The sequence below is a fragment of the Triturus cristatus genome, chromosome 2_2, assembly GCF_964204655.1.
Source record: "Triturus cristatus chromosome 2_2, aTriCri1.1, whole genome shotgun sequence".
NCBI classification, from domain to species: Eukaryota; Metazoa; Chordata; class Amphibia; order Caudata; family Salamandridae; genus Triturus; species Triturus cristatus.
Genome location: NC_140582.1, coordinates 911,606,099 through 911,621,011, shown reverse-complemented (window position 1 = coordinate 911,621,011; position 14,913 = coordinate 911,606,099).

Here is a 14,913-nt window from a genome sequence, read left to right as displayed (position 1 = left end):
ATATTACAGTGACTCTTGGATGGAGTCTCAATCAATACTGAACAACAAGGACATATTGCAGGCAATAAGCACCACATCCAAACCTCCAATACAAATTTGTAAGGCGCCAACGCCTCAACCGGAGGTACAATTAACAACAATGGAAATACCAAGCGCCACGAATCAGGTAAAATTCATGACAACAAATCGAACAAATAACAATACAGAACAAATACACAACAGTAAACTTAGTAACCAAGAGATGAAACCAAAGAAAGACAGCAAGGCTCAGTCCGGCACATCAAAACAAGTCAACTTAGCACAAGAAATGGATCACATTGACAAGAGTCCGATAGAGTGTAACCTAAGGAAAGCATCGACACCGCGACTTATAAGCAAATAGCAAACAATAACCAAGATATCTAGCTCACCTGAGCAGTTACGAAAAGAGGCCTCTCATTTAGCAACCAAAACTCATGATAATAATAAGGTCACCAGTGAACAGAGGACCCACATGGATAATATTGTAGCCAAAAATAGCACAGCCTATCTACCCAGTAAGGTCACGGAGCTGAACCATCAGGAGTATCATAACATTACTAATCATCTAATGGAGCAGAATTAAGAATCAGAAAAAATAAATGGAAGCCCTTTCAAATCTGCATGCTTCCCTAGTGAAAACACTGCAAACTTCAATCAGTGCCCTCAACATGCAGTCAGATAAACTTTACATCCAAATCAATCTAATGAATGTCATAGCAGAATACATCTCTGGTATAAACACCAAACTTGACCCCATGCTGGACCAACTATTTTCTACTAATAAAAACACAACAGGACCACGGGTGCAAGCTCTTAACTGTGCATGCTGCCCAATCCTGGAAAAATTAAGGAATCTCCCAACAATACTAACAAGCATTCTTCGCGAATGCAAACAGGCAAAACATTTTTCTGAAATAAACAGGGTAACCAGCAAAGAGCCACTGAGTGGGGAAAGAAGCTCCCAAATCATTGCCTCACCAAACACCCAACAAGCAACCCCTTTGGCAACTGAAAAAAGGACCAAAGCTGTGAAATCAAGCTACAAGTCAACCATCGCAGATACATCCGCATTACATCCTGCTATCCAGATCAATGCCTCATGAACCCAAGCTGTCCAACAACCATCTATCCAGGCCAGCCAAACAATTAATCCCCCCCCCCTCTTTTAATGAAAAGACAGAAGAAACGGGCCAGGAAAGCGAGAAACCATCCTTAAAAAAACAGTAAAATATTAAAATCTGAGGCAAAGGATAATTACCCAATCTTTAATTGTAATAACGGTAAAGACCGGTTATTAACAACCACCATTCAGAATCAAGACCTTAAAGAGGAAGAGGATGTATGCTGCACAGAACAGTCAGTGACAATCAAGTCCTTAGACTCACTGCAAAGGGCATAGTCAACACCAAACAGCCACGTTTCAACCAATCTGAGCTTCGAGAATAGCGTCCTTTCGTCAACTACGAAAAAGATAGAATTTTATTTTATTTATTTTATTTTAGGAGTTTTATATAGTGCTAGCTGGAACCGAGGGTATCAGAGCACTTCACAGCCAGTACAGTTATGTGCAAATAGACAGTACAGAGAGTATGGTAGAACATGAGGATTCAAGCTGGGTATATATCAAACAAAGGAGCGAACGAGCGGAGGGGCATGGAGGGTGCAGGACAAACAAGACAAACATCCAAGAAGGTTCCTTGTTCAAATAGGACGGGTGTCCAAAAGGTTTTCTTGATCCGAGTCAGAGTCATCGGTCACAAAATTGAAGTTAGATGGAGTGCCGGCTAAGATAGAAGAACCCAAGTCCCGTGTGCGTAGAGCTGGGTGTCCAGGGGATAATGTAAAGAACTCAAATAATTCTAAATGACTTACAAACCCTCAGCCGAGCATGACCACAAGCACACAGGAAAGAGGCTACAGGAGCCTAGGTCCTATCCTACAAATTCACACCAGGGACAAAAGAGGAGACGGGGAAGTCATCTCAAAGAAATGCCAGTAATCAGGTAGAGTGAAGAGAGACCAAATACAGATAAAAACAAACTCGCAATGTGAAAATGTGAACCGCACTGACCAAGAAGAGCTGGTAAGAAATCAAAGTTTTCAGAGAGGCATCAATAATTCACTCACAAAAATAAGGAGCCTAAACTAAACGTAAACAATAGGATCTATTTTACCCCACATTATTCCTCACAAGGATAATAAAATTACTTAAATAGAGGGAACATTTTGCGCCAGTTATACCAACTTTAAAAACATCTAACAACTACAGATTTGCTGGCAATAGAATTAATCAGCCAAGCTAATAACACCGGTAGGGAAAAAACCCTGGTAACTTGGCAGACGAAAGAAATGGTGTCGGTCATCTTAAAAGAGGCCCCAAAGTTCAAAGAGCGGGCAATATCTCCCTCTACTCCCTTGAAATGTTACCCGTCACCTCTTCTATCATCAAACAAACCCTTAAATAACAACCCAAGTACAAACCTAGTTCTCTCGGTTCTGTGAGGTGAAATAAGTGCAGAAGGCAAAAACTTACAACAACAGAGGTTGCAAAAAAACACATATCAATGTCTTCAAAGAATAGACCTGCAAGGAGAAATTTACATCAGAGTTTCCCCTAATGAAAATCTTGTCCTGGGACATAGCAGGAGTAAAGAGGAGCCTTAGGGAAAATGGGCCCCCGAGAACTGGGATAGCTACGAATTCCCCTCCAAGAGACATGTCTGACAGCTCCTTTGGAAGTACCAGGGCAGATCCTCCACCATGTGAACGCAACACAAATGCAGCAGTATGGTAGACCTAAAGGCAGCCTCGCCGTCTAAATCTTCACAGCACTGAAAATGTCCTCAGTCCAGCTGTCATTACCTACATCCGCTATGCAAATAATAAAAATGGAATTGGGTTCATATCTAGGGGTTAGCACTGTAATTTTCATCAATATCTACGCACACCCGAAACAAAAGATTAAAACAGAACTATTTAAAAAACTCATCGCCAGCATTACAGAAATCTATTTTGAACAACCATCCTGGGAAATAATCCTAACGGGAGATTTCAACTCAAATCTATTATACACTCCGGAAGAAGACAACAATATCACAGCAGCAAACGCAACTTGGGCAGTACAAAAGCAATCTTCTTCCATCACAAAATGAGCTGACAAATTAGGAGAGCAGCTGGTAACAGACCTCGAACATCTAGGGATTGGTGTACTAAATGGCAAAATGAAACAGGATACACCGGCGGCCTGTACATATCATGGCCCTCACTCAAGTTCAGTCTTAGATTATACAATAGTATCTCTCCCGCTGTTAGGGCAAACAGTAAGGTTTCTGATCATATGCACCACCGAGAGTGATCACTCGGGTCAGCGTTTCGAACTAAAAATGACATTTCCAAGACATATAGAGGCCCCGACGGTGGAAGGGTCTACATCAACAATAAACCTGAAACAACTGCGATGAACAAATAGCACACTACCGCACATAACTTTGAGGGCGATAGACCTGATGGTGACCCTTGAGTTACAAAAAACTTTGATGATTGAAACATGGATCACTTTCCTGGCCAGTCTTTCGCAGTCAGGTACATTGAAAAAACTGCCAAGTAAAAAGAGGACAAATCATAATAGATACCTTAGTCAAAATGCCCAAACTATAAGGGAAGAATTGAGAAGGGCAGTTAGGTTGACACGACAACAAAGCCCATTATCCATTATATGGGATCAAGTCCGCCAATTAAAGAAAAAATATAAAACAACAAATCTGGGAAGACAAAAAAAAACACATAATATTTTTGGGAAATTTTCTTTATATAATGCAAAGCAATCGAACGCCAGATCTTTCTGGGATCAAGTTAATTCTCTAACTAGAACGTCGGAAGTCATAAACACGGCTTGTGTCACAGAGCCAGCTTGAGTACTACATCTAATTACCACATGCTCAGTGTCAAACGGGGATGGGGCAACCACTTTTAAGGTAGAGCAAACATCTTCGCTGACCCCTAACAAGTACAGTAAAAGGGTGGCTAAGTGCTCCAAAAACACCCAAACAACAGGAAATGGCATACCGCAGAATAGGGAAACACAACAGCCATACCTACCCTATTACGAAGAAGAAATCTCAAAAGTCATATTAAAAAGTAAGCTCAACGGGGCCCCAAGACCGAATGGAGTACTCCAAGCTCTCTCCTTCCTAAAGCAGAATGAGGCCGTACAAAAAAAGGCCAATTCCCTAACATTTGCATTCTGTAGTTTATCAAAAACCCTGAAAGGACCATTGTTTACCCTACTACTAGCAGTTATCAAAGCCAAACAGCTTCCAACTATTGCATACGGAAGCTTCGTTCAGCTTGTAAAAAATACTTTGCAATCCTGAATAGTATTCAAACATGAGTGTACAAAAGGGTATTTTCCTTGCCCTGTGACTCCTCCTCAGCCCAGGTTCGACTAGAGTTTGGGCTTCAACAACAACAACTATACAGAAGGTGTGAGGAAATTAAAAAGGTATAAAATCTGGCTTAATTGGGGGCTCGAGATCAATAATGCGCTTTGGGATGCCCTGCAAGGTGACCCTCAGTCTGCCTATGCAAAATATTTGGAGGCTTCGCTATAAATCACTGGGTCGGCTGACCTTTGGCAGCGGAAATTACCTCTAGCCTCATTTCAGCAAATTATGAAAAAGGTGGTAAAAATGCACTCGCTACTCGAAACCAAAGCAATGTTAAGTCGACGAGCCCACGCCTTGATGGTATTGCATTCCTATACAAAAACTGAGCCAGCAGTATATCTGGGTCTTCCATTTTCCCCTTATGTAAAACCAAGTTTTTAGAGCTACATATGGGGAAGTTGCCCTCTTATGCAGAACTTACCAGTTGGCAGCATCAGGGCCCAAAAGCATGTACTTTCTGTGGGTCATCAATACAGGATTTTATACATCTAATATGCATTTGCCCAGCCTTAGGTTCTCTTCGCCGCCATCAGTTGAGGAAACAGTTTAACGAAAGAGGCATCGCACCAGTAAAACTGTCATCTTAAAATACCTTGACTCTAATGATCCGCAACTCATTTGCCACTTAGTAAAATATTTTATCTGTTGTAAGAAAGTCATGACATAATGAAATTGGTCACATAGTTGCTCAGTGGTCACCGTCTGCCTTTTAACAACAATACTACTGTAAATAGAAACAATCAATTAATTTTAATGTATTAAACAAAAAAAGGGGAGTATCGCCCGTTCACATCAATTTTAACCTTTTTGACGGAATGTTTAAAGCAATGGAGGTAATTATAAGTTTTAACATGTTTATATGTCCGTGTGTTTTAACAGCACAATGCATTTGACGTTTTGGAATATTGTTCTGGTTTTAACTAACTAAACAATAACATATTCAATTCAAACTGCTAGAGAATGTTCGAAATAATAATAAGGCTTAGTGCATTTATTTTATATAACTTTGGCGCATAATTTGTATAGATTACCTGCATACTCCTAGTGACCCCTACCATGGTTAAGTTCTGCAGAGTGGTCTGGGGCTATCCTTAGAATGCTGAAAACTGAATTTCACAGGGAACTATGAGTTATATCCCATATTCCAGTATTTCCTGTGAAATACAACCGGATTTTGTGAAATAAAAGCAAACAAACATGCAATGTAGAGATATATATATATATATATATATATATATATATATATATATGATCGCTCACTCCTTCCTCCTTCCAGAAACAAGGCAAGCACTCGTAGGGGGATTATTCTTTCAAATTTATTCAATTCTCCGCTCTTAAAACATGACGCGTTTCGGCTGACGCCTTAGTCTTATGTTTTTAAGTTTCGCGCCACAACACAGCTCACCTTTAAAATTACGGTATAGGTCACATGATGCATTTTACAATTAGCATGGAAATCAAAGACAGACCATTGAACTCGTATGTCTTAACGCCATATTGGAGTATGCAATTCCTCAATTAGCCCGATATACGGGACAAACCTCACTAGGTAATTCACAGAGCGAGGCCAAAATGTATATATACATTCTTAACGGGTAAGAGGTTATATTAAACCTCATTCTCATCTCAGTAATGATCATGCCGTGTATCGGCTGAGATCTGAGTTCAATGCTTTTATCCTGCCGTGTATCGGCTTACATTTCGCATTTCCATTGTACATCCAGACCCAATCATAAAACCAATCAACATGAGTACATCAATTACACTTTCAATATTAAAAAATATCTGTTAATCATAGCATTTTTTGTTGACACAGAAATTAATTAATTAATCACCATGATTCTCCAATTCACAGAATTTTGTCTGAAGAATAATATCTTTGTTTTTGGCGAGGATTTCTACCGTCAAATCTCCGGTACAGCGATGGGCACCTGCTTTGCTCCCAGCTACGCAAATTTATTTGTGGGCTGGTGGGAGGAGCAGGTGTCCAGAGCGTCTAACGATGCCATCATGGGAAAGGTAATCTCCTGGCATTGTTATATTGACCACCTCTGTATAATTTGGGATGGTTCGGAACAATCAGCCAGACAATTCATTGATGATCTAAATGAGAATGTAGTGAATTTGGAGTTTAGTGGAACTATTAGTTCAGAGTCAGTGAACTTTTTGGAACTTAAAATTAGTATAGACAACAACCAAATACATGTGTCACTATACCGTAAACCAACAGCAGGTAACTCATTGTTACACGCGACCAGTAACCATCCATCAGGGTTAATTAAAAGTATCCCCTATGGGGAATTTTTAAGATTGAAGCGTAACAGCACTAGAGAAGTGGACTTTGAAATAGCTGCTCAGGCTAGTGTTACCAGGTTTCTTGCCAGAGGCTATAATAGAGCTCTTCTGGACATGACCCTTAATAAGGTGAGGAGTATGTCCCGACAAGATCTATTTACCAATGAAAGAATGGGAAAAAACGAAATGGGAATCAATAAATTTAGAATGATAACTACTTTTTCGAGTGATGCCAACGAATTAAGAGCTATTATGAGAAGAAATTGGCATATCCTCAAAACTGATAACATCATAGGTTCAGATATTCCATCTACTCCTTTGTTAACTTTTAGAAAGGCCAGATCGTTAAAGGATGGCCTTGTTCAAAGTCACTTTTTCCCTAAACCAAACACAGGGGGAACCTTGAGGGATCTCAGGGTTTTTTTCCCCTGTGGTAAATGTAAGGCCTGTGTATACAGTAGAAGAACTCTAACGTATCAAGTTATGGGTCTTAAAAAGCCCAAAACCATAAACAAGTTTCTCACATGTAACAGCGCCTATGTGGTCTACTGTCTTGTACGCCCATGTGGACTGCGGTACATCGGCAGCACTATTCATCCAGTGAAGATAAGAATTCTAGAACACATGAGGGCAATAGCTAAAAAGGATGCAACCTATTCAATGGCAAGACATTTTTCTGAGAAACATGGTAGCGACAGGGAGCTGCTAAGGTTTTTCGGGCTAGACCAGGTACCTGCCAATGTTAGAGGAGGAGACAGGATCAAACAACTACGTAGACTTGAATCGAGGTATATCATTGACCTGAGCACTAAGATACCAGACGGATTGAATATAGGAGAAGAATTGGCTGTGCATTTGGGTGATTAATTCATTAATTTCTGTGTCAACAAAAAATGCTATGATTAACAGATATTTTTTAATATTGAAAGTGTCATTGATGTACTCATGTTGATTGGTTTTATGATTGGGTCTGGATGTACAATGGAAATGCGAAATGTAAGCCGATACACGGCAGGATAAAAGCATTGAACTCAGATCTCAGCCGATACACGGCATGATCATTACTGAGATGAGAATGAGGTTTAATATAACCTCTTACCCGTTAAGAATGTATATATACATTTTGGCCTCGCTCTGTGAATTACCTAGTGAGGTTTGTCCCGTATATCGGGCTAATTGAGGAATTGCATACTCCAATATGGCGTTAAGACATACGAGTTCAATGGTCTGTCTTTGATTTCCATGCTAATTGTAAAATGCATCATGTGACCTATACCGTAATTTTAAAGGTGAGCCTTGTTGTGGCGCGAAACTTAAAAACATAAGACTAAGGCGTCAGCCGAAACGCGTCATGTTTTAAGAGCGGAGAATTGAATAAATTTGAAAGAATAATCCCCCTACGAGTGCTTGCCTTGTTTCTGGAAGGAGGAAGGAGTGAGCGATCATTTGAACGCGGATGCACCTCCGCGAACGAAGCACCCGTCCGTGAGTGCGCCGGTCTGAGGTGCAGTCGGAGCTACTAATATATATATATATATATATATTATCTACTGGCGGTCGCCAGTAGATAGTTATAGTTAGGACCGTGTTTCCATAGGAAATCCGCAACATTCTATTTGGAATAACTTTGGCACCGGTCGACGAATCCTCGCGAAATTATTAAAACTAATGGGGCGCTACGCTCCGCTCCTACCCTGAAAGTCTCGGGGGGATTCGTCAAGCGGGGGCTGAGAAAAAAGGGGGGTCCCAAAACGCGTTTTCCCCATGCATTTTCCCATAGGACCTTTAGTCCGAGCTACAGCCCGAACGGCTGAACAGAATTACTTGAAATTTGGCAGAGAGGTAGTCCTCAGGTCAAGGATGTGCCTTTTGTAGGTCTGGTGTAAATCTGTTCAGTAAGTCCTGAGAAAATAGCATTTAAATCAATATATATATCTGTAAGCGCGCTCCATGTGCAGGGTGTGCGCACAGTGAAAAACCAGAAAAATAAATAAATAAATAAATACATAACTTAGCATTTAAAAAACCGTACAAATTCACTGAAAAAACCATAGGTTTCACGCACGTTATAGTTAGGAATTATCATTTACAAAACCTTGCAAATTCACTTAAAAAACCATAGGTTTCACACATGTTATAGTTAGCTGTACATTTCACTCGTAAAAAACCAATGAAATTCCACGTTATAGTTAGATCAGGTAACTATAACTTGCGCGACCGCAATCCACAATGTGTAATTTCAGATGTCATCATTGATGTCATGAGTGATGTCACTGACCATGTCATGAGTGATGTAATATGTGACGTCATCAGCAGTTTATTGTGGGCGCGCAAGTTATAGTTACCTGATCTAACTATAACGTGGAATTTCATTGGTTTTTTACGAGTGAAATGTACAGCTAACTATAACATGTGTGAAACCTATGGTTTTTTAATATATATATATATATATATATATATATATATATATATATATATATATATATATATATATATATATATATATATATATATATATATGAGAAGAAAAGGGTGCCCCCGTTATGAGAAGCACTCACAGGAGGCACACGTAGTTCAGGGAGGGCTTCTGCAGTCACCGCGCCACCTTACGCGTTTCGGGCAACGCCCTTCGTCAGAGGTATGTTGTGCGCGGCTCACCAAACACACGACTTCAAGTATTTCCCCTCTTTTATTTCAGTTACAGAATACAACTCAGGTAAGTGCATCCACAGCATTATGGGACGTGGAGTTCATCACATTCGACCCAGGTGGGCTGCTGCTGAGATATGGTTCACAGTTCTTAAAAACACGATGCTTGCACTTTGAATCCTTCTCCCTCCTCCTGCTCAATTCGCCGCTATCGTTTCCAATTACAGCAGAGCCAAAATGTATGGCGGTGCTCCTCCCGACCTGGGCTTGGCCGTTAATATGAGAAGAAAAGGGTGCCCCCGTTATGAGAAGCACTCACAGGAGGCACACGTAGTTCAGGGAAGGCTTCTGCAGTCACCGCGCCACCTTACGCGTTTCGGACAACGCCCTTCGTCAGAGGTATGTTGTGCGCGGCTCACCAAACACACGACTTCAAGTATTTCCCCTTTTTTATTTCAGTTACAGAATACAACTCAGGTGAGTGCATCCACAGCATTATGGGACTTGGAGTTCATCACATTCGACCGAGGTGGGCTGCTGGTGAGATACGGTTCACAGTTCTTAAAAACACGATGCTTGCACTTTGAATCCTTCTCCCTCCTCCTGCTCCATTCGCCGCTATCGTTTCCAATTACAGCGGAGCCAAAAAGTATGGCGGTGCTCCTCCCGACCTGGGCTTGGCCGTTAATAGGAGAAAAAAAGGGTGCCCCCGTTATGTGAAGCACTCACAGGAGGCACACGTAGTTCAGGGAAGGCTTCTGCAGTCACCGCGCCACCTTACGCGTTTCGGGCAACGCCCTTCGTCAGAGGTATGTTGTGCGCGGCTCACCAAACACACGACTTCAAGTATTTCCCCTCTTTTATTTCAGTTACAGAATACAAATCAGGTGAGTGCATCCACAGCATTATGGGACTTGGAGTTCATCACATTCGACCCAGGTGGGCTGCTGGTGAGATATGGTCCACAGTTCTTAAAAACACGATGCTTGCACTTTGAATCCTTCTCCCTCCTCCTGCTCCATTCGCCGCTATCGTTTCCAATTACAGCGGAGCCAAAAAGTATGGCCGTGCTCCTCCCGACCTGGGCTTGGCCGTTAATATGAGAAGAAAAGGGTGCCCCCGTTATGAGAAGCACTCACAGGAGGCACACGTAGTTCAGGGAAGGCTTCTGCAGTCACCGCGCCACCTTACGCGTTTCGGGCAACTCCCTTCGTCAGAGGTATGTTGTGCGCGGCTCACCAAACACACGACTTCAAGTATTTCCCCTCTTTTATTTCAGTTACAGAATACAACTCAGGTGAGTGCATCCACAGCATTATGGGACTTGGAGTTCATCACATTCGACCCAGGTGGGCTGCTGGTGAGATACGGTTCACAGTTCTTAAAAACAGGATGCTTGCACTTTGAATCCTTCTCCCTCCTCCTGCTCCATTCGCCGCTATCGTTTCCAATTACAGCGGAGCCAAAAAGTATGGCGGTGCTCCTCCCGACCTGGGCTTGGCCGTTAATATGAGAAGAAAAGGGTGCCCCCATTATGAGAAGCACTCACAGGAGGCACACGTAGTTCAGGGAAGGCTTCTGCAGTCACCGCGCCACCTTCCGCGTTTCGGGCAACGCCCTTCGTCAGAGGTAAGTTGTGCGAGGCTCACCAAACACACGACTTCAAGTATTTCCCCTCTTTTATTTCAGTTACAGAATACAACTCAGGTGAGTGCATCCACAGCATTATGGGACTTGGAGTTCATCACATTCGACCCAGGTGGGCTGCTGGTGAGATACGGTTCACAGTTCTTAAAAACACGATGCTTGCACTTTGAATCCTTCTCCCTCCTCCTGCTCCATTCGCCGCTATCGTTTCCAATTACAGTGGAGCCAAAAAGTATGGCGTGCTCCTCCCGACCTGGGCTTGGCCGGTAATATGAGAAGAAAAGGGTGCCCCCGTTATGAGAAGCACTCATAGGAGGCACACTTAGTTCAGGGAAGGCTTCTGCAGTCACCGCGCCACCTTACGCGTTTCGGGCAACGCCCTTCGTCAGAGGTATGTTGTGCGCGGCTCACCAAACACACGACTTCAAGTATTTCCCCTCTTTTATTTCAGTTACAGAATACAACTCAGGCAACACCCACTTGGGTTTTTATTTGTCTTTGCAGAACTACAACCTCCAGAAGGCACTTTGGTACACTCCCATTGGGGCGGGATGTTGGTGAAATTGAATAAGTACTCTGCAATGCTGTTGCTGCTCCGCTTGTGATTTGCCTATGATTAAGAACGAGATGTTCGAAACGCGTCAGGCTCCCCAGGGAGGATTCCTGCTGTGAGTTCGTGTAACCTGCAAGTCTTCAATAAAGTGGTGAACTCACCGTGTGTGCGGTCTCATGCAGGGCAACCTTTTCTTCTCATAAATAGCGGCTCTCCTCAGCCGCGAGACTGCACTGCCGCGAGGAGATGCGGATTTGTGGCGACTTTGTAATGAGGTTGCCGACAGAGCGGTGAGGTCCCCTTGTTGTTGGACTACATGGGCAGTGTACTTGAAACTTTCAACTAAGGATTTCCTCATTGCTTGGGATGATTAATAACTGTGGATGCCAGCAACACCCACTTGGGTTTTTATTTGTCTTTGCAGAACTACAACCTCCAGAAGGCACTTTGGTACACGCCCATTGAGGCAGGATGTTGGTGAAATTGAATAAGTACTCTGCAATGCTGTTGCTGCTCCGCTTGTGATTTGCCTATGATTAAGAACGAGATGTTCGAAACGCGTCAGGCTCCCCAGGGAGGATTCCTGCTGTGAGTTTGTGTAACCTGCAAGTCTTCAATAAAGTGGTGAACTCACCGTGTGTGCGGTCTCATGCAGGGCAACCTTTTCTTTTCATAAATAGCGGCTCGCCTCAGCCGCGAGACTGCACTGCCGCGAGGAGATGCGGATTTGTGGCGACTTTGTAATGAGGTTGCCGACAGAGCGGTGAGGTCCCCTTGTTGTTGGACTACATGGGCAGTGTACTTGAAACTTTCAACTAAGGATTTCCTCATTGCTTGGGATGATTAATAACTGTGGATGCCAGCAACACCCACTTGGGTTTTTATTTGTCTTTGCAGAACTACAACCTCCAGAAGGCACTTTGGTACACGCCCATTGGGGCGGGATGTTGGTGAAATTGAATAAGTACTCTGCAATGCTGTTGCTGCTCCGCTTGTGATTTGCCTATGATTAAAAACGAGATGTTCGAAACGCGTCAGGCTCCCCAGGGAGGATTCCTGCTGGGAGTTCGTGTAACCTGCAAGTCTTCAATAAAGGGGTGAACTCACCGTGTGTGCAGTATCATGCAGGGCAACCTTTTCTTCTTCTTATATATATATATATATATATATATATATATATATATATAAATATATATATATACACATATATATATATTCACTGAAAAAACCATAGGTTTCAGGCACGTTATAGTTAGAAATTAGCATTTAAAAAACCTTAGAAATTCACTGAAAAAAACCACAGGTTTCAGGCACATTATGGTTAGAAATTAGCATTTAAAAACCTTAGAAATTCACTGAAAAAAACATAGGTTTCAGGGACGTTATAGTTAGGAATTAGCATTTAAAAAAACACCTTAGAAATTCACTGAAAAAACCATAGGTTTCAGGGACGTTATGGTTAGTTGGACATTTGAATCATATAAAACCAGAGAAATTTGCCTGTTATAGTTAGTTGAGCTAACTATAACTCGCGGTCCCGCAATGCACTGCTGATGACGTCACATATTACATCACTCATGACATGGTCAGTGACATCACTGATGACATCACTGATGACATCTCAAATGACATCACTGATGACATCACTGTTGACATCATCCAGTGAATGTGTGTTTCTGTAAAGTTTAAATATGTTTTATAAATATATATATGCCAAGGTGCATTGAAGAATGAATGAGTGTATAAGACTCAGGATGGATGATTAAGTAGGTGTGTGACTAACTGTATAAGTGACTAATTAATTATGTCTTGCTTAATGCATGTGTTAGCGACTGATATAGACATTCACACATTTTAGGTTGTTAGTTGGTGTGTAAGCAGTTCCATGGTTCGGTTAGCAACTAAATGAGGATCTATATGAGCAATTCATTGCTTGTCTGAGTACCTGTATGAGTACCTGAGTGTCTGTGTGGTGGGTGGGGGGTGTGAATCTCTGCATAGATGTGTGAGTGGCTAATTCACTAGGTATGTGTGTTCAAGTCTGTATCTGTGAAGGTCTGTATGGCTGAGTGAGTGTGTGTATGAGTGTCTCGGTGAGTGAATGGATGCCTCAGTGGTACATGTGAATAACTCCATATGTGAAAGGCAGTATATATGAGTGTTAGACTGTATACATGACTATATGTGAGAGTGAGTGATTGTGAGAGTGCCTGTATGGATCAGTGTGTCCTTGTATTAGTTATTGCATTAGAGTGTAAGTATGTGTCAGTATATGTTTAAATAAGTGATGTGGTATGTGTACAGGTGAGTAAATGAAAGTGTTATTGATTATTTCCATTACTGACTAGGTGTGTGAATAACTCTAAGAATGAGAGGCAGTGTGTGAGTGTTTGGATAGATATGTGACGATACGATAATGCTGTATTGATGGCTGACTGTATGTGTGAGTGAGTGTATAGGTGAATGAATGGATGTGTGTAGACCTACAAATTAGAGAGTGAATATGCACTAACTGGTATTGGTGTGTTCACAGTTTTGAAAATTAAAGTCTGTATTTTAGACTGGGTGTTTCAAGTTTTATATTAGGGTCTGATCAGGTGCATCAGATTTTCACGTGGATGATGTAACCAGTGATGTCATCAGTGATGTCATTTGAGATGTCATCAGTGATGTCATCAGTGATGTCACTGACTATGTCATGAGTGATGTAATGCGTGACATCATCAGCAGTGCATTGCAGGGGCACGAGTTATAGTTAGCTCAACTAACTTTAACAGGTGAATTTCTCTGGTTTTATATGAGTCAAATGTCCAACTAACTATAACGTTCCTGAAACCTCTGGTTTTTTTCAGTGAATTTCTAAGGTTTTTGAAAATGCTAATTCCTAACTATAACATCCCTGAAACCTATGGTTTTTTCAGTGAATTTCCAAGGTTTTCTAAATGCTAATTTCTAACTATAACATGCCTGAAACCTATGGTTTTTTCAGTGATATTCAAAGGGTTTTTCAATGCTTATTTCTAGCTATAACGTGCCTGAAACCTATGGTTTTTCAGTGAATTTCAAAGGTTTATTAAATGCTAATTTCTATTTATAACGTTCATTAAACCTATCTTTTTTTCTGTGTTTTTTAATTATCATCCCATTCTCAACTTGGTGAAAACTGCAAATCTCATACTCTTCCATCAATACCTTACACCAACAAAATTGTCACAAACAAGAGCCACATCTAACGCAAATGAAATGCATAGTAGGCGTTAAAAAAGCAGGCGATAAGCCGAGTTAGCAGTAACTAATTAACAT